The sequence below is a fragment of the Suricata suricatta genome, chromosome 4, assembly GCF_006229205.1.
Source record: "Suricata suricatta isolate VVHF042 chromosome 4, meerkat_22Aug2017_6uvM2_HiC, whole genome shotgun sequence".
In the NCBI taxonomy this organism is placed as follows: domain Eukaryota; kingdom Metazoa; phylum Chordata; class Mammalia; order Carnivora; family Herpestidae; genus Suricata; species Suricata suricatta.
The window spans coordinates 60,305,272-60,326,246 of NC_043703.1; positions in this window are offsets into that span (position 1 = coordinate 60,305,272).

Sequence of the window (20,975 nt, forward strand, 5' to 3'; positions counted from 1 at the left end):
GGTAAAAAAAATTTTTTTAAAGAAAACAATTCTCTAAAATAATCTAATATCCAGTCCATATAATATCCAGTCTATTTCTGATTCAGAATGCAATCAAGATTTATGCATTGCATTTGATTATGTCTTCTTTTACACTAGATCATCCCTCCACATACTCTTTTTATAAAATGATATTGAAGAGTGCCCGAGTGGCTCAGTCGGTTAAGTGTCCTACTCTTAATTTCAGCTCAGGTCATGATCTCATGGTTCATGAGATCAAGCCCCATTCTAGGCTCCATGCTAGTAGTGGGCCTGCTTGGCATTCTCTCTCTGCCTCTTTTTGCTTCTTTCTCTTAAAATAAATAAAATTTTTTAAAAATTCAAAAAATAAAAAACGACACTGACTTTTTTAATTGGGTCACTTGTCTTATCCAGTGCAGATTTGTCTGACTGCTTCCTGGTGGTGGTAACTTGTTCCTCTATCCCCTGTATTTCTTGTACTTGGAAATTATGTCTAAAGACTTAACAGGAGGCACAAGGATTCTGTTATTAATGATACTAGGTTTGAACCCTTGATTAAGGAGGCAGTGGCCAGATCTCTCCACTGTCAGTATCAATGGGGTGATACCTCTCCACGGTCTCTCACTTTTCTGTACAACTTATAAGCAAAGCACTGCCTGCCTCCTCCCACAACTCCTCCCCCCTCCTCTCTTCTCTTCAAGGAAGTATGAAGAGCAAGCAGCCTTGGAAGGTACAGATCTTTTCTCCCTCTCCCAAGGGCAGGCATGCTTACTGTCTGATAAAAAAAAAAAATTAGTGTTTCTTAAGCTCGGGTTCTTTTATTGTTACACAGTTTACTGTGTGTAGATGTCATCTGGGCCTCTTCACTTTGCCCCGTGGATTTTGGGAAGCCAGCACAGAAATGGTGATACATTTTGAGGAACGAACCTCCAATAAGGCATCCAAAAACGGGCAGGCTAATTTGTCTAAGGGCAGGTAGGTTTTCTCAGACCCTTCACAATTCTTGATGTTTCCCTTTGCAATGACTATGTGATCTGTGGGTGATAGAGTGTACACTGGCACTGTGCCAACAGCTTGTTCCCACAAAATGTTTTACCTGATGGTTTTAGATTCCATTTACAATCTTTGCTTAAATCAACCAATTTGTTGGAGGTAGCAAAATAGTGGTTTTCTCTATTATTCTTTCCGCATTTATTAACTGTGGTTCTGGAAGTTTCCCTTCATCCACCAGCAATGATCTACAGTTTCTTACAAAAAAGTAAGATAAAAATCTACTCTCCCCCTCTTCAATTATCAATTTGTTTGAGAAGGAGAGAGAGAGAGAAAGTAAAAGAGAGAGCATCCTAAGCAGGCTATGCACTGTCAGAGCAGAGCCTGATGTGGCACTCAAATCCATGAACCCTGAGATCATGGCCTGAGCCAAAGTTGGATGCTCAATCAACTGAGCCACCCAGGCATCCTAATTATTATTATTTTTAAAATAATTTATTGTCAAATTGGCTAACATACAGTGGACACAGTGTGCTCATTGTTTTTGGGTTAGATTCCCGTGGTTCATCGCTTACATACAACACCCAGTGCTCATCCCAACAAGTGCCCTCCTCAATGCCCACCACCCATTTTCCCCTCTCCCTTACCCCCAACAACCCTCAATTTCTTCTCTGTATTTAAGAGGCTCTTATGATTTGCCTCCTTCCCTTTCTGTTTGTAACTGTTTTTTCCCCTTCCCTTCCCCCATGGTCTTCCCTTAAGTTTCTCAAGATCCATACATTTTACAGATATTGAAGAAAATATGACTTTTTCATTTTGATTATACATATGACTTTCTTAATGTATACATTTTTCTTAATAGCATTACTACTTTTTATAGTTTATTGTCAAGTTGGTTTCCATATAACATCTAGTCCTCTTCCCCACAGGTGCCCTCCTCAGTGCGCATCACCCCACTCCCCCTTCAGCCCTCAGTTTGTTTTCAGTATTCAAGAGTCTCTCATGATTTGCCTCCCTCCCTCTCCCTAACTCTCTTTCTCCCTTCCTCTCCCCATAGTCCTCTGTTAAGTTTCTCCTGTTAGACCTATGAGTGAAAACATATGGTATCTGTCCTTCTCTGCCTGATTTATTTCACTTAGCATGACATCCTTGAGTTCCATCCATGTTGCCATGAATGGCCAGATTTCATTCTTTCTCGTTGCCATGTAGTATTCCATTGTGTATATATACCACATCTTCTTGATCCACTCATCAGGTGATGGGCATTTAGGCTCTTTCCATGATTTGGCTATTGTTGACATTGCTGCTATAAACATTGGGGTACATGTGCGCCTATTGGGTTTGCTAGATTATATGATAATTTGTTTAACTTTTTGGAGAACCACTTTACTGTTTTTCATAGTGGCCACACAAGGGGCACATTTCTTTACATCTTCACCAACACTTGTTATTTTCTTTCTTTTTTTTTAAACAGTAGCCATCCCAATGTGTGTGAGGTGATACCTCAGTGTAGTTTTGATTTGCATTCCCCTAATGGTTAGTGATGTCGAATCAATATACTTATTGGTCGTTTGTATATCTTCTTTAGAAAAACATCTATTCAAGAACTTCGCCCATTTTTAAGTAAGGTTATCTTGCTTTTTTGTTGTTGAGTTGTTCTTTGTATGCTCTGGATATTAATCCCTTATCAGAGATATAATTTATAAATATTTTCTTCCATTCTATAGGTTGCCTTTTGACCTGTTGATTGTGTCCTTTGATGCATAACTCAACTCAGATTTTAACATTATTACATTTTTAAAACTCTTAGGATATTTTATACCATTTTCTCTTGGTTCCTAAAAATTTCAAAATATTCATTGCTTTATCCTTAATGTACACAAAAATAGTGTCAAAAATGCTATAATTATAACTCAAAGTTTGGATGAAGTTTAAGATATCTTCAAAATTTCTTTTGCCCTTAGATTATATTATAATAAGGTATATAATTAGAGCATTCTGTTCAAAAATTCATTCAGGGGCATCTGGGTGGCTCAGTCAGTTAAGCATCAGACTTTGACTCAGGTCACAATCTCACAGTTCTTGAGGTTGAGCCCCACATTGGGCTCTTCACTGATAGCTCAGAGCCTGGAGCTGGCTTCAAATTCTGTATCTTTCTCTCTTTCTCTACCCCTCCCTGTTTGTATTCTCTCTCTCTCTCTCTCTCTCTCAAAAATAAACATTCAAACATACATTTGGGGCAACTGGGTGGCTCAGTCAGTTAAGCGTCTGACTTTGGCTCAGATCATGATCTCACAGTTTGTGGGGTTAAGCCCTGTGTTAGGCTCTGTGCTGACAGCTCAGAGCCTGGAGTCTGCTTGAGATTCTGTGTCTCCCTTTTTCTGCTCCCCCCCCCAAATAAATAAAAACATTAAATTAAAAAAACATTCAAAATTCTTATATCTGTGTGATTATCTTACCAATTTGATACACAGTTTTGTTGGTTTGTTTCAGTCTGTTTTTAATTTTACAATTTTATTGTTTCTCTTTTAAATAAATAAAACATTTATGTGGCTCACAAATAAATACTATAAATATATATATGCTCAGAAAAGTCTCACTTCCATCCCTATCCCTCCTAACCCACTCCCCATACCCCTACCTGAAAAGTTTCTGATTTGTCCTTTCAATGTTTCTTCATGCAGAACTAAGATCTATGTTTATATCTATGCATTTATACTCCTATTTCTCTCATTCTTTACACAGAATGTGGTTTTGATGTATTGAAGAACTTCATTTTCAAAGTACGCATCTTAAACTGTTTTTAAAATCTGCATATAAGCCTCATACTAACCAACCACATATACTCCTAATAAATTGCTAATTTTAAACGATAAATGTTGGAAACACGTTTTAAAGTAAAGTGGCATTGAAGGATACTCATTGTGTCGTCATGAGAATCTATTAATATTTTGTCTTTGTCATTCCCGTTCTCCTGGCTGACCATAAACGTGCAACCGCCTGGGAGAATTTACAAGCCTGTTTTCCCACAGCACTTTGCTCATAAACCAGTTCTGCATTCATTTCATTGTTCTATAGTTATTTATACGTTTTTACTTCCGATAGAGTGTGAGAGCTGAGAGCAGGGATTGTATCCCCTTCCGGTTTGTCTCTAGAGCAGCGGGCCGCGGGAGACCGCTCACTGTGTTTGGGGCCTTGGCACTGCCGCCTCCCAGCTGCGGGACTTGCGCAGTGTGCCTCAGCACCGTGGGCTGGTGTTTTCTCACCCATTGAGTAAGAACGTCTCTTCTTGCCAGGCTGGTGATAACATGAAGTGAGATGGTGTGAGTGAAGGGCCCTGTGTGTGGTCTAACTGTCCTCCAAACTCTCAGTGCCCCTCGGCCACCATTTTAGTCCCTGGAGTCAACTTCCATTTCCATGTCTGACTTCAGCTCTTTTGATACATTTTATATATTTATTTCTTTATAATCTGTGTCCCAACCAGTTGAAACCTTCCAGGACATTTCTGAGCTCTCTCTTTTGAAAATAGATGTTCTTCCTAATTCATAGAAGGTTGGAGTTCATGGAGGAGTGAGGTGGGGACCACACTGGGGAGCAACAGTTCCACAGATAGTCCCATAAAGTGATGGTGTCCCCTGGATTGTGCAACACTGCAGCCCCGCTTCCTCGTCTCCACCCTGCAACACTCTCTGTTTCTAGACCCTTCTTTGCGTACCTTTCCCCTGTTCCTTCTACCTGTGCTTAGCATCTCATCTCTGCCTTGTAGCAGCAGCTCTTGAAGGACCTTTTTATTCCACTTCCTTCTTTTTTATCAGCTCTTTCCTTCTCTTCTTCCCATTCACTCTTCAGTTCATTGCAGTCCAGCCTTTACCTTCACGAGATTGAAACCAACTACAATGAACACCAGTCTCCTGTCAAGGCCTTTGCACTTGCTAATAAAACCATTCTGACCACTCCATGCAACACTGCGACCACACCTCTCCCAGACCCGACTCCAGACTTCCTGACCTGTTTTACTTCACTGAAGAGTACTTATGCAATATATTGAAATTTCACATACTTATATGTTTATTGTCTGTGTCCCTCACTAGAAATAAGACTGGAGGCAGGGGTTTTTATTTTCTAACTCGACCACTGATTTATCCTCAGCGCCTTGAATAGTATGTGTACCTAGTAGGAGCTTAATGCATATTCACTGACTTGAACAAATACATGACTTTCTTGTTTCCAAACCCATTGTCTCCTTTTCAGATTGTGTCCTTTTTGGTCTCTTGATGACGTTTGACACTTGCTACCCTGTGTTTCCATGACCACAGACTCTTCTGGCTGTTGGGAGCCATTTCTGAACTCACTAAGTTGAGAATACCCCTTGTGAGGTTAAGGCGGGTTTTGCGCAGCCTCCTACCATCAGATGGTGACCAATGTCTACCCCCCACTCAATTATTTTTGCTTGAGCACCGACCCCCAAGGCACCTTGCTGATTGGTATTGGGAGTGACTTGTCCCTTATTCTAAAATACGCAGATTGCACCTTGTGTAGAAACTTATTATAGGAATTTCTTCTTTTGTGATTATGGAAGCAAATATTACATTTCCTGAAAAACCTGTTTTTCTTCCCCTAAAGGAAACAGGCTATTGACCCCTGTTCATAAAGAACTAACTTTTGCCTTTACTATGCTAAAAACATTGTCTTGTGTTTGAATGCTGAAGATACCTTCCTTCCCCATATGATAAGCATCTAAATCATCTACATCGATTACTATTTATGCATGAGTCTTCTACCAATCTATGATATGGGAAATTTTTACATATCAAAGAATTTGTCATCAGAAATCATTGTCTAAGGCAAATGCCACTTCTGTGCTGGGTCCCATACATTTTTTTTCCCCCATAAATAAAGCTGACTCTCAGGTCAGTACAGAGATGCCTGCCTGGTGATCAGAAAGAAGCTTGTGGCTCCCTCTTTTGCTGACACAACTCATCCTTCAGGGAGCCCTGGACCTGCTGGAGCTGGACTCTGGCACCTGGGTTGCCTCCAATTTTCAGACCACATCTTATTTCCCTTTGTCAGCTTCTTTTCTTCTTCTTATTCCTAAATATTGGTCCTCCCGGTGTCATCCTTGTTACTTTTCTCCTTCCACTCTCCAGACTTTTCCAGATGGGCTTGTCCACTTAGGGCTTCAACCACCATGTATGAAAATTCTCAAATACGTATTTGTAGCTCTTGGCTGTTCTCCTTCACCTCCAAAATGGTCATTCCAATCTGAATACCAACACATCCATTTCCCTCCCTGAACTGCTCTCTATTGTGAAAGCTCCACCACCCAACTGACTCCTCTTTCCAATGCCAAGTCTTGGGAATGACTGAACTTCTTTCTTTCACCAGTTTCCTGTATCCAGAAGGTCATCAAAACGATATTAATGCTACCCCTGCTTGTTTTAGCCTTATTGCATTGCCATAAAATTTTTTGCTTGTACCATTTCATTAATTTCCCCAAATTCCCATGCCTCTGTCTTGCCGTCTTCTAACTCATGTGACACGTGGCAGCCAGAGGATTCTTTTTAATGTACAAATCTGACCATGACAGTCCTCTTAGGGAAACCTCTTTAGTGACTTTCAACTGTCTGCAGAAATCATCCAAACTTCTTGGCATGGTCCCGAAGACCCTTCAAGATCTGGCACAGATTTCCTACCTTGACGCAAATATCCTATACAACATGTGCCGTTCCTTAAAGAAGCCACACTCTCATTTCCTAGACTTTGCAATGCTTTTCCTGAAATACAGATGCCCACCCATGCTTGGTCCATCTGGTGAACTCCTACCTAGGTCCTCCCTGATATTTCTGGGCAGAGATGAGGAGCTTCCTCTGGGTCTCATCCCACTTCTAAGTACCTCCCTTACAGCACTTATTACATAGTCGTATTTATTTCTCACATGTTTGGCTTCCTCAAGAAAACCAACTTTGTTAATAGTGGATGGCACACAGATTTCACTCAAATTTATTAAACTGAAAGAAAGAATACTCATCACCATCTCACATGTAACATATATTCCTAAATTACTCTCTGGATGACCTAGCGTTGGGTGACTGTTATTATCTGCAGACCGAAGGAAGCCATCCATGCGCACTGCAAAGACAGCCTATCAGTCAGGAGCCTGAGTTCCCTCTTGGCTCTGTGTGGACTTTGAAGAGCAGTTAACTGGTCAGGCTTCAGTGTCCTCACCTCCAGAATGAGGAGAGGGACAATGGGTTCAAACAAAAAATGTAAGTAAAACTAAAGTAACAACCACAGCTCTGCTGTGACATCCAATTTACCATTCCAAATTCAGTTCTGTGAATTTCATATGTTTGTGTTGCAATTACAATTCTGTGTATCCGTTGTGTGTCTACCAGAATCACAGGCGGTCATTTTAGATTGTAAAGTAGATAAGAAAGAAAAGCCTTATGATCCTCTGCATAGGGCTAAACAGAGTATCTGGGGCTTCATATACACTGGCTGAGGCAACTTGAACAAAGTTCAGAACAACTTTAGAGCAGGCTTGGAAATGGCAAGACTAGACACAGATTTGCTGCGATTATAAGTAACAAGAAAAAAATCTTGCGCTTCTGGTAAATGGGAAGGCAGCAGTTTATCTAAAGAAATGAGAAAGGAAAGGGATGGCATGATTTGCGAACTCCAAATCCTTTTAGTAAAATAGGGGCTGAAAAATAGAAAAACGTGCCTTGTGTGCCTTTGTGATGATGGAGGGTAGGCACTCCCTGTTGAATGAACGTTGAGTGACTCCAGTTACTCCACTGGGTAGTGCTTCAATGACTCTAGGAGGTGCTAGCAATTTCGCTGAATAGGACCTTATTGCCCACAGCTGCGAGATACTTATAGCGTTAGCATCGTTAGATGGTGCAGGAGGAGAAAGGCCAATCCTGAACGCACATCTTGGGGACTTCTGGGACGATGGAGGAGTTAGGAGTGTTACTGGTGGGAAATTCTGTGCTGCGTGAATGGAGATCTTCGCCCTTGGATCCACCATGAGAAGATTCCCACGAGGATCCACGCTCACTGGGATAAAGATGGCCAGAAGGAGAGTAGCAGGCAAAAAGCCATTTTATTAAAGCGAAAGCACACTTTCAAGGTGGGAGAGCAGACAAGTTCCTCAAAGTGGATCCGCCCTAGGTTGTTTGGGGACTGGATATTTGTCGCACCTCTCTGAGCTGGGAGGAGCTGTGACGTATAGCTGGGTGGTCTCTAACTGAGGCTGATTCCAATCCTTTGGGAGACTCCTCCCACACGTTGGGAGGGGGGTTTTGACCCTACAAAGGTTATATCAAAAACATCCGAGCAGCCATTCTCCAGCAGGCGGGGGCTGTCCCGCTATGCAAATATGTTATAATGAGTCTAGGGGTTACCCTGGGCAGAGGTGGAAGAGGAGAGCGCAGCCCCCACACCTGTGACTCTTATCTTTCAGCCCCAAGGTCTTGGAAGCCACAAGGTCAGGATGTTGTGTCCTGGCTTCTAATGTGTAGCTTATTTATTACCCTCCTTGCCTCCAGTTCAGGCCTCTGTCGTTTCTCTTCAAATATTTGGGACTCTGCCTCCAGTCGTTCCTTCCACTGCTCATATCTAGCTTCTACCTAACAGGAGGATCCTACGCTCACCTTGTCCCACGGACACAAGGAGACAAAAGCCTCATAAGAGATGTTAACTCTGACAGCAACCCAAAGATTGACAGAACAGACTTTCCACAGTTCATCATAGAGAGAAGACCGCGTTGAAAAGGGTAGGTGGGGAGGAGATGCAGCCGGGAACAGAACTCCTGGCAAGACTACCCACAAACAGGAGGGGCCCCCACAAGCTCTGAGAAGGGAGAGGAGCAGACCCTGGGCGGGGTGTCCCGGACACAGGGGACCAGCACTGGGAAGACGAGTCTCCATTAGATTTGGCTTTGAAAACCAGTGGGGCTTAATTTCTTGAGTTTTTACAATCAGTGGGGCCTAATTCTGGGTGCTGAATAATTCTGAGTAGTGTATATAGGATTTAGTAACAGTAGTTTAGCAAAGAACTGATGTAAACCTCATTCTGTGGTAGAGCCCTTCCTGGGGAATGTGATGGAGGCTTTCTCAGAACAAAGGTAGGCAATGTGCAATGTGGCCTAACTCTGACATGACTTTGTAACTTTGTAACTTAGAAATTGCATAAAAGGCTACCTCCCACTGCCCTTGGGGCTCAGCCTTTTTGGGGTCTTAGCTGGTTGAACAAGTGCCAGCATGAATAAAGCTGCTTCCTGGAAAGAAGAGCCTCAGTGTCCCGTCTCTCTGTGTGAGAATACTGCTACGTTTCTTGGGGGCTTGCGTCCAGGATTTGGAGACAGTGCATTTCTACCTCCCTTGTCGGTGGGGTGCGAACCTCGGAGCAGAGAGAAGCCACCTCTCCTGGAGCCAGCCGACCACTTGATCTGTAGGAGACTAGCCCCTCTGGGGGACGAGGACCCAGGAGGCACAGTGGAACTGGTGAGGCCCAGGAACCAGCTCAGGGAGCGACACCCTGGTAAGAACCCAGGTTCGTTTTGGTCGACCTGCTCCTAAAAGGCGGAAGGGGAGCCTGATCACCTCCCAGAGTTGCCTGAGTAGTCCCATACGGAATAAGGAACAAAACCACAACTCTAATGTGCTGGTGCTCAGTGGAGGGTTGGACTTGCTCTGTGACTGTGTGTGAAGGAACCAGCCAGCAGAAAGTTTCCGACCAGATCAAGGGGCCGAAGCCCCTGTTGAGTCCTGATCTGCAGTTTCCTGGCAACCTCGTAAGGCTTAAGGTGGCGTCAGACTCCTTGGGAGTCTGGTCCAGGTCAGGGCTAGGTGCTGAGCCCACCAATGCGAAGAGGCACCCGAAATATCTCCTGGAGGATGCAGAGTCCTGGCCTCCTGAGGGAGGTACTCAGTACAGTACTGTTTTACAGTTAGATCTATATTGTGGAAGAGAGGACAAGTGGTCAGAAGTTCCTTATGTGCAGGTTTTCTTTGCCTTAAAGGGGCCAAGAAAGGCAAGTACCTGCAGACTCGCCCCCTGAGGCTTCCTGTTAGACCCTCATGCCCTCCTTATCCAGGATTGCCAGGGATAAAAAATTCTCCGCCTAAAATTAAGGCATGTTCAGTGTATCTATTGACTGAAATGGCTCATGGTGGATTTAGCCCCATAAAGTTTCCATTTTCCTTGCAAGGTTCTAAGCAAATAAAAAGGACCTGGGCAAATTTTCAGACAACCCTGGTCAATACATAGAAGTGTTCCACAACCTAGCCCAGGTTGCTGAAAAAAACAAAAACCAAAAGTAATTAGAGCCTTGCTGTCATAAAAACAAAGAACACCCTCTTAGACTTAGACGACCCACTTCAGACTGCCTCACTCGTGCCCTCGTAAAAATTGACAAGGGTGGACTTTTAAGTAAATATGGGTGAAACATAATTAATATATCTGTTGCAAGTTGTCAACAAAAAAAAGATGGCTTAAAATGATGGTTAATTTTGTCTGTCTCAAAGTTTTCATGGGTAATTATTAACTCTCAGAGTCTTTGGTAACCTAAACCTTTAACTGTTTGCTTCTAAATGAAATTCATTGGACATTTAGCCTCTTCGAAATCGACTGGAATGATAAAGTATTGCTTACTAAACATGGATTTATGCTTTGGGTTCTTATGGCAAAAAAAAAAAAAAAAACACCCCAACAACTCTGATGTAACAGTTCACAATTGGTTACTAAGTTTTCACTGGAGACTAAGGTTTCTAAGAGTTAAAGTTATGCTAAATGTAACTAACACTGATAAAAATAATAAAAGTAACTCTATATGTAGAAAAGTAGGAGATCTGTAAGAAAGATATAAGAAATGGGAATACATTTTTGTTGAAGGTAAAAGAAAGTAATTTTGTCCTAAATGAGACTGGTTATTTGGAGAAAAGGGGCTTAGGCTGGTTTTTTGGAGAAAAAGGGCTTAGGCCAAAATCTGAAAGCAAAGTTATAAAAGGTTCGGGAAGGGAAATCTTTGGAAAGAAATTTTATATGTGGTCAGGATGGACTAAGGTTAAAATAAATGGATTTTAAAAGTACACTAGTATAAGATTAAAATTCTGTTTTACTCTCTGTTAAAAAGGCAAAGTTTTCTCAGAGTGTTGGTATGCTTTTAATGAAAAAAAGAGGTAAAGGGGTTTTTTTTTCATTGTTGTCCACCCAAAAAGATGGAAAAAATATGATTTTAACCAAAAAGGCAGGACAGCAGGACAGCACGCCCTTTTAAGTTATTTTTATTCAAAGCTTGGTTGAAATTGCCCCTCCTTTGATCCAAAGGCTAAAGAGACGGTGACGATGTCCTTGCTGCCAGGCTCCAGATGCTCCACGTTTGTGTTGTTTCTGTTTAGCAAAGAAATGGATGCCTGTGCAGTCTTAGGGATAGTCGATTATAATACATAAAGGACTTTTACTGGAGTACATAGGAGCCGTTTTGCTACACTTAGCCCAATGTATGCGAGTTTGTAACCCTAGATACTCTAAAGTGGGTATCCACATGCCTGACACATATCTATGTGGGCACTGCTGAAAAAGGCAAGGGACTAGATCTTGACTTTGGCCCTTTTAGCCTCCTTGATGACCAATTTTATCCTTACAAGAACTGGGTTTCACCAGCCTTTTAAAACATGTTTGTAGGGGCGCCTGGGTGGTTCAGTCAGTTAGGCATCCGGCTTTGGCTCAGGTTGTGATCTCACAGTTTGTGGGTTCCAGCCCCACGTCGGGCTCTGTGCTGACAGCTAGCTCAGAGCCTGCAACCTATTTCAGATTGTCTCCCTCTCTCCCTGACTGTCCCCTGCTCATGCTGTCTCTCTATGTCTCTCAAAAAAAAAAAATTAAAAAAAACATATTTGTAAAGAGGATTATTGTGCTTGGTCACAGTCGATACCCCCAAAGTCCTGTAGGCAGAAAACAGGGATGGGAGAAGTCAGAGAAGACAAGGTCAGCTCCCAGAGGTAGGGTCAAGCCTGGATAAGAGTGACTGCTCCTAGCACTTCGTGAGACTGACAAAGCTTTGGCTGCCCATTGACTAGCCAGGCAAAATGCAGGGCCGGGAGATGAGGTCTCTCCTGGCCAACTTTTGGGGTCAGGAGATGAGGCTTCTCGTGGCCAGCTAGGAAAAATTAAGGGATGCCTCTTCCTCCTTTTTCCTATAGAAGGGCAATTCTCCAACCAAGGCCAATATGCCTTTGGGATGCATTCTAAAAAATGGGATGATTTTGATCCATAAACTCTAAAAAAACCAAAACCAACCAAACAAAAAAAACCCAACTCATTCATCATCATGGGACTGGAGGTCCTGTAGGAAATTTCCAGTTTTCCACCGGGGCCTAGGTAATTCCATCCCGAGATCCTAAGTGGGACTATGACCACCCCATTAAGAAATGGTATTGCCACCACCTCCAAGCTCTAGAGAAATTAAGGAGGTCTAAAGTTAAGCCCTTAAATTATGCCAAATTAACCATTATTCTACATAGAATGAGAGCTGATGGCCCTCCTGGAGAGGTTGAGGGAGGCTCTCGTTAAATCTGTGGGTATTCCCCTGATACCCTTAAGGCTGAAATAATTTTAAAGGACAAATCTGTCACTTAATCAGCCCTAGATCAAAACAAACAAACAAACAACAAAACAGGAGGAGAGACTTAAGAAAAATCTGAGACCTTAATCTCGGCCTTATGCATTATGTCAGACCTGACTTCCCAAGGTCCTGGCACCAAATGCCAAATATGTGGCCTGTCAAGGCACTGGAAAGGAGGCTGCCCTCTGAAGGGAGAACAGAAGTCAAAGCCCTACAAGCCGTAGCCCTTGTGAGGAGACAATCACTGGAAGTCTAAATGCCCTCAGCGACCTCTGTCTGGGATGGCTCAGATAAACAGTGTCCCTGAAAAGGACTAATGGGGACTGAGTCTCTTCAGGGTGGCTCCTGGGAACCAACTGTGTAGTGGCAGCCTGGAGCCTCAGGTAACTCTGGAAAACTGAGGTAACTAAAAGGCTGGTTCTTTTCCGTCTTGTTACTGGAGCCACTTTTTCTGTCCTCCATTCCACTCCAGCCTAACTATCCAAATGCAGCATCATAACTAGAGGCTTCTAAATTTTTCTCTCAGCCCCTGGGATGCATATGAGGAAAACTAATTTTTTTTCTCATTCTTTCTGGATAATACCAGAGAGCCTTACTCCCTTGCTAGGAAGGGACATTATAAATGAATGAGACACTATAGTGCTAACTCCGGGACAGATAAACAAGTGTGTAAGTTTCTGGGAATCACTGGATATGTAGGCTGTAGATATTGGGGTTCAGGAAAATAGCTTGCCTGCTCTACCGATTATTAAGGGAGACTCAATCCCACCCACTTTCCTGAGGAAATAAACTGGGGTCTGACCCATGGATACGGTCTCCAGGATACTGTCTTGGCATCGATGGTTACAAACAGAGAAGGGGCAATTACTATTACCCAGTTCACAGAGTTAAAAGACGATTAAAGCTCTGTATCAGGCCTTTCATGTAGGGAGGGTTGATGTTTACAAGTGGCCCAGAGGATGTTTACAGGGGAAAAAAAATCTGTCAAGGGCAGTTTAGCAAGTGGTATCAGCCTGTGAAGTACGTCCTTAAAAACAATCCTCTCCACCATCACCTGATGAGTGGATCAAGAAGATGTGGTATATATATATACAATGGAATACTACCTGGCAATGAGAAAAAATGAAATCCGGCCATTTGTAGCAAAGTGGATGGACCTCAAGGGTGTCATGCTAAGTGAAATAAATCAGGCAGAGAAGGACAGATACCATATGTTTGCACTCATAGGTCTAACAGGAGAAACTTAACAGGGGACCATGGGAATGGGAAAGGGGGGAAAAAGAGTTGGGGACAGGGAGGGAGGCAAATCATGAGAGACTTTTGAATGCTGAGAAGAAACTGAGGGCTGAAGAGGGAGGTGGGAAGAGGGGTGATGGTCATGGAGGAGGGCACTTGTGGGGAAGAGCACTGGGTGTTATATGGAAACCAACTTGGTAATAAACTATAATAAAAAAGAAAGAAAGAAAGAAAGAAACAATCCTCTCCACCACAAACTTGCACTCCCAGGAAATCAAGGAACTGGAGGCTGTCCAGGAAAGACTGACAATTAGGTTTCACTCATATGCCAAGGTCAAAAGAATTCCAACATCTGTTAGTATGGGTTAATATTCTTACTAATTGGGTAAAAGACTTCCCCTAAAAATAGTCTTGAAAAGGCACAAGAGGTAATAAAAGCTCTGCTTTATAAATTAATACCCAGGTTCAGCTTACCTAAATATTTGCAAATTAGTAATGGTAAATAACTGCTTTAACTCTTTCTCTGGTAGGACCCCTAGGTCTTGAAAAAGTTTTACGCCTTGAAATAAAGCAAACTATCTGTTTATACTCAGCAAAACTCTAAATAACACCTCACAAGCATCAGATGCTTTAAATTAAAAAAAAAATAAAGTTAGGCCCCAAATCTTGGAGAGTAGAGCCACCACTAATTACTACTCCTCCATCACCTGGGCTATGAGAGATTCCCTGACAAGTGCTTCAATATGACCGATAATTCTCACATAGTCTTAGAACTGATAGATGACATTCGGGCATAATTAGATAAAGTCAGAGTCTCTCCTGAATTCTTTGACTGATTTGGGAAGCGGGGACAGTATGTTAAGGTGCCATCTTGTTGGTCAGCATAGTCTTTACTTTGTGTTTTTCTCTTTGTGTCTGCCAATGTTTGTGCCACCTCATGCCTGTGCCTTCCTGAAGAATCATACTGTGGGCCACTTGACTGACCCTTGGGTAGACTCTAACTGCTGTACCCTGACACCATCCCTTATCAGCTGGAAGAAGCCAGAATGGTCATTGTCCCTGTTCCCTAAAAGCAGTTAGGGGCCCTATTCCAAGGGGAGGAATGAATAGGGAAAGGTTAACATTAGGCAGGGAGAGATAAGGGACCTTCAGGGAGACAGACTGCAGCTGCAAGTGGGAGGCTGAAGAGGCAGATGGGGTTCTCCCCTTATAGAATCCTTTATGGGTGGTTCCCCCCCCCCTTGACATAAGGGAGGAATCTAAATGATATAGGCAGTCTGACCCTGACACAACAGATGAGGGCCCACTGGGTTAGGGAGCGATTATCTGTGAGTCTGATGACAGATGCTCACCCTTTTATTATTATTTTATTTTATTTTATTTATTAGTTTATTACCAAGTTGGTTTCCATATAACACCCAGTGCTCTTCCCCCCCTCCATGTCCATCACCTTCCTTCCCTTTTCCCCCTCCCTCTTCAGCCCTCATTTTGTTTTCAGAATTCAAGAGTCTCTCATGATTTGCCTCCCTCCCTTTCCCTAACTCTTCCCTCCCTTTCCCCTCCCCATGGTCCTCTGTTAGGTTTCTCCTGTTAGACCTATGAGTGACAACATATGGTCCTTCTTTGCCTGACTTATTTCACTTAGCATGACTTCCTCTAGATCCATCCATTTTGCCACAAATGGCCAGATTTCATTCTTTCTCATTGCCATGTAGTACTCCATCGTATATATATACCACATCTTCTTGATCCATTCATCAGTTGGTGGACATTTAGGCTCTTTCCATGATTTGGCTATTGTTTAAAGTGCCACCATGAACATTGGGGTACATGTGCTTCTATGCATCAGCACTTCTGTATCCCTTGGGTAGATCCCCAGCAGTGCTATTGCTGGGTCATAGGGGAGTTCTATTGTTAATTTTTCGAGGAAGCTCCACATTGTTTTCCAGAGCAGCTGCACCAGTTTACATTCCCACCAACAGTGCAGGAGGGTGCCTGTCCCTCCACACCCTCGCCAGCATCTACAGTCTCTTGATTTGTTCATTTTAGCCACTCTGACTGGTGTGAGGTGGTATCTCAGTGTGGTTTGATTTGTATTTCCCTGATGACGAGTGATGCTGAGCATCGTTCCATGTGCCTGTTGGCCATCTGGATGTCCTCCCTGGAGAAGTGTCTATTCATGTCTTCTGCCCCTTTCGGGTGTGGAATTTGGTGAGTTCCTTATAGATTTTGGATACTAGCCCTTTATCTGACATGCCATTTGCCACTATCTTTTCCCATTCTGTCAGTTGCCTATTAGTTTTTTTATTGTTTCCTTTGCAGTGCAGAAGCTTTTTATCTTGATGAAGTCCCAATAGTTCATTTTTATTCTTGATTCCATTGCCTTTGGGGATGTGTCAAGTAGGGAATTGCTGCCGTTGAGGTCAAGGAGGCTATTTCCTGCTTTCCTGTTTTGATGATTTCCTGTCTTAGATTCAGGTCCTTCATCCATTTTGAGTTTATTTTTGTGAATGGTGTAAGAAAGTGGTCTAGTTTCATTCTTCTGCATGTTGCTGTCTAGCTCTCCCAGCACCACCTGTTGAAGAGGCAGTCTTTTTTCCATTGGATACTCTTTCCTGCTTTGTCAAAAATTAATTGGCCATTCACTTTTGGGTCCAGTTCTGGGTTCTCTATTCTATTCCATTGGTCTATGTGCCTGTTTTTGTGCCAATACCATACTGTCTTGATGATGACAGCTTTGTAGGAGAGGCTAAAGTCTGGGATTGTGATGCCTCCTGTTTTAGTTTTCTTCTTTAATATTACTTTGGCTATTTGGGGTTTTTCATGGTTCCATACAAATTTTAGGATATAGTTTTTTCTAGCTTTCCTTTTATTTAAAAAAATTTTTTAATGTTTTATTTATTTTTGAGACAGAAAGAAACAGAGCATGAGCAGGCAGTGGCAGAGAGAGAGGGAGACACAGAATTGGAAGCAGGCTCCAGGCTCTGAGCTGTCAGCACGACAGCTCATGAACATGAGATCATGACCTGGGCTGAAGTTGGAGGCTTAACCTACTGAGCCACCCAGGTGCCTCTAGCTTTCCTTTTAAACTAGGAGATGCTGTATGGGTAAAGGAAGGTACTTTCAAACCCCTAAAACTCTTCCAGAGGGACCCATTTATTGTCATTTTGTCCACCCTACTACAGTGAAGGTAGCTGAGGTGCATCCCTGGGTTCATCACAGCACAGTGAAGGTGGCATCTCAGAGCTGGGAGTGCATTTCTGTTCCATCAGTACTGTGCAAGCTGATCATATGAAAGAAGCAATCTGCAATTCGAGAGGCCCAGGGAACCTGCAGCCCTGCTTTAGTTGCATCAGAAGCTGACTGATCTATGCATGGCATAAGTTTGAGAAATGGACAGTATGGTGGAGCAAATAGACTATCCTTATTTTCTATATGTTTCCTTACTGTGATGCACTGTCACCCCTTGTTTCATACCATTATTGTGATTCTTGCTCCATTTTTCACCTTTGGATTGACAGAGGTTGGCCCGGCCATCTGGGAGTGTGGTGAGAGTTTTCTGTAGCACTCACCTTCCTTTTGTGGATAGGATACTTCATTAGTATTGTTGCTGCTAGTCTGGACCCCTTCTGTAGGCCCAGATTCCTCATCGTGTGACTCATGTATCCACATAACCAGGGCAGGCCAGGGAGGCACCTGGACCTCACTAAGCCATATTCACTTCTCATGCTAGGGAAAGGTCCTGGGGACCTGCAGACACAATAAGACCACCTATTCTCTCTGCCAACAGGAGAGTCAATACAGTTGTTTTGACCCACAGTATTCCTCAATAAAGGAATGGCTAAAGGTCTGGAGTCACCCCAAGACAGGCACCGCCAGTGTGGGTCAACTAATTAACACAACTCAAATTACCAATCCAAACTGGCCAGTATCTATATTCTTTGATGCATATGGTGTGCCGCATGGAGGTCTGGCATGGGAATAAGAGTGCCAGCGCAATGACAAGTACATGTGTGAGAAGTCTGGTTTATGCAGTCACTGGCCCCATCCACCTCAATTCTTCTGTCCTTATGGGAGTGTGTCACACAGGCCACCTAGCAGACTAAAGACAAAACAGCACTCCTCCAAAAGGGTGTGGCTGAGGCAAAATGCCAATCAGGATCCTGTAACCCTGTTAATTTTGCCATCTTTGATGCAAGAAACTCAATATGGAAAATGGTCACACATGTGATGATGTTATGGAAATATGAACCTCTAAACCATGATGATTCTCTTTGACCCAAATAGGGGGTCTGAGTATCAAAGGGGGGAATGTGGTAGAGCCTCTCCCAAAGGAATGTGCTGGAGGCTTTCTCAGAACAAAGGAAGGCAATGTGCAATGTGGCCCAATCAGCTCCTATACATGTATGTATAGTTGACACAACTCTAACTTGGACTGTGTCCAATCAGACTATATGCATCACCATATATGGGAGAAAAAAATTAGAAATTGCATGGGTCTCAGCCTTTATGGGGTCTTAGCCAGCTGAGCTCGTGCTGGCATGAATAATGCTGCTTCCTGGAAAGAAGAATTTTGGTGTCCCATCTCGGCTACAATTCAGCTCTAGGTATACCCATTAAAAAACAAAAACAGAAGTTTATATCTGATTGTCTGAGGATTAACATTGGCCTACAAATAAATTTTAGACAAAAAGTTTTAATTAGAATCCTTTTATTGGTGCCTCTACAATCCAGTTTTTCACAGTTCCTAACACTCCCTATTATCTTGCTTCACTCATTTTTATAGCTGGTGAGGCCCCCTCCAGGCAGGAACGCCTGGTTTACAGGAAGCAGAAACCAGAGGGAGACATCCTTTGGGCACTAAACTTGTCTCCTATGAATTTAGTGATCAAAATTGATTTAACTAAGCTTTCAGAGCCATTGGGTATTGTTTCTTTATCTAATTTATCTGAAGAGCTTTTCTGATGGCAGTAACTTGTAGAAACTTAGAAAAAAAAGGCTTGCTATGAGTAATTTCCCAGAGGACCTTACAGATATGCATCTTTCCAGTCAAGAACTGCTTACTGTGTGAGTTCTGTGTATAGGCACATATGCGCCTGGGCGCATAGGTGTAAGGCAACTCATTGAATTTGCATGGCCGCGGGAGACTGCCAGAGAAAGGACTCGCTCAAGGTCACACAACCATCAGTATGGCTGAGGAAGATTCATTGTTGGCCAGTCCATTCCACAGGTCCCTGAGGCAGCACATGATTCCCTCTCTCACTGGGCACTGACAAGGATAGGAATTTCATAATCTAGGGATCATCAGCGTCAAAATCTGTGTAAGATCTTAATAAACTAAAGAGCTAACATTTACTGAGGGCCTACTATGTACTGACATTGTGTAGGTGCTTACATGTATTAAATTAATTCACTTAATTTACACATCAACCCTGGAAGGCATTCTTCTCAATTTACAAATGAAGAGAGTGAGGTACAAAGAAGTTAAATAACTTGTTTGCCCAAAAGCACAATTAGTGAGTGGCTGAGTCAGGATTTGAACCCAGGCAGTCAAGCTTCGAAGTTCACATACACACAATAAACTATGTTGTAGCTATTTTCCTTCTCTCTAAGGTGGGGTAAGGGTAGTGGGACATAGCAAATTAAGCACTAGCCTGCATTCAAAATCTAATGAAATATTCATAGGATAAAGATGAGAATGTGATCTTTATTGATATCTTGATCAGTATCCAATGCTTTATTACTATGACAGTTTGTGATACAAATGTATAATTTCCTTGGAGAGCTCTAGAACAAGAAAATATTTTTGAAGCTAATTAGATGGAGCATTAAAACAATATCCTTGTTTTCCTAATTATTTATTCCCTGCATGTTAGGAAAACAAGGAAAAAGACCAGGAAGTGAGCGGCTCTGGGCTGTGTACTCACAGCTCTCCTCCCGTGCAGTCACCATCTGTTTCTACTCTGTCATTGCGGAGTCCAGATGTCCTTCTAGCACAATCCCTATAGTGAATATTTTCCAACTGGAACTTCTTGTTCAAGAAGATGAAGGCAGAGCAATGTTTTATGTAGGTTGGACTTTGGCTGATTTGAGCCATTTGTTATAGAAGACAGTCCTGTTGCTTTTGTGTCGTGTTCTCAGTAAGTTGTCACCCTTATTCATTAGATTAAACTTTGCTTATTACAAGTCAAGAAAAAGATGTAAATTTCAAGTCTGACATTTTATAGGAAAAATTCCTGCCAAAATATAAGAGGGAGCAGAACTTACTATGGGTTCCTTGACCACACTTGTAAAAAGTAACATTATGATAAGGATGCTTGCTTGACATAACTGTAAAGATCAGATGATTCTGAGGATTCATGAGGTGGTGTTCAAAAATAATCAACAATAATTGTTTGAAAGTTATTTGAGTCAAAAGAGGAAATTTGTTAATGAGTAATTTTAACTTAATTTCCATATATTTAAAATCTAGCTTAAGACCTAAAGGAACTTTTGAAGAAGAAAAAGGCTGTCATAGATCCCTAACACCACTTTCAATTTTTCAATATTCTTTCCAGCCTATGACATTGGTGAATAATTAATAGATATATATATAATGCAGGATGTACGGATAGTGCTAGCATAACTGTCCAAAGTCCTATTACTTAGTTTAAAATATATGACCCATTCAAAAAGATTCAGTGCAAGTGAAAGAAGAGTTTTTTTTTTAATTTAAAAACAATTTTAAAATACGAAATTTGCTTTTAGGGAATTTGTTTTCTAGAGTTCGAGAGGGTGTGGTGACTATAAACATTGACAGCTGTTTGTTCTCTGTGTGTAGAAGTAATACAGACTTGGCAAAGCAAAATGTTGGAAAGCACGAATGAAGCCAATCTGGTAAGAAACAGCAGCAGCCGGACTGGGGAATGATTGTGTTTTGGATGGACTAGAAGTGACATCGGGCAGAATCTCTGGAGTTGGCCTTGATGGGCCAATGGCAGATGAGAGTGGAAGACGAGAGGGAGGGGCTAGATCCAGCTGGAATAAACTAGATCCTGAAATTCACATGTTGAATTACGCATTTATGGAGAAGTAGCTGTGAGGCCATATATTATTTATACTTATTATAAGGTTCTAGAAT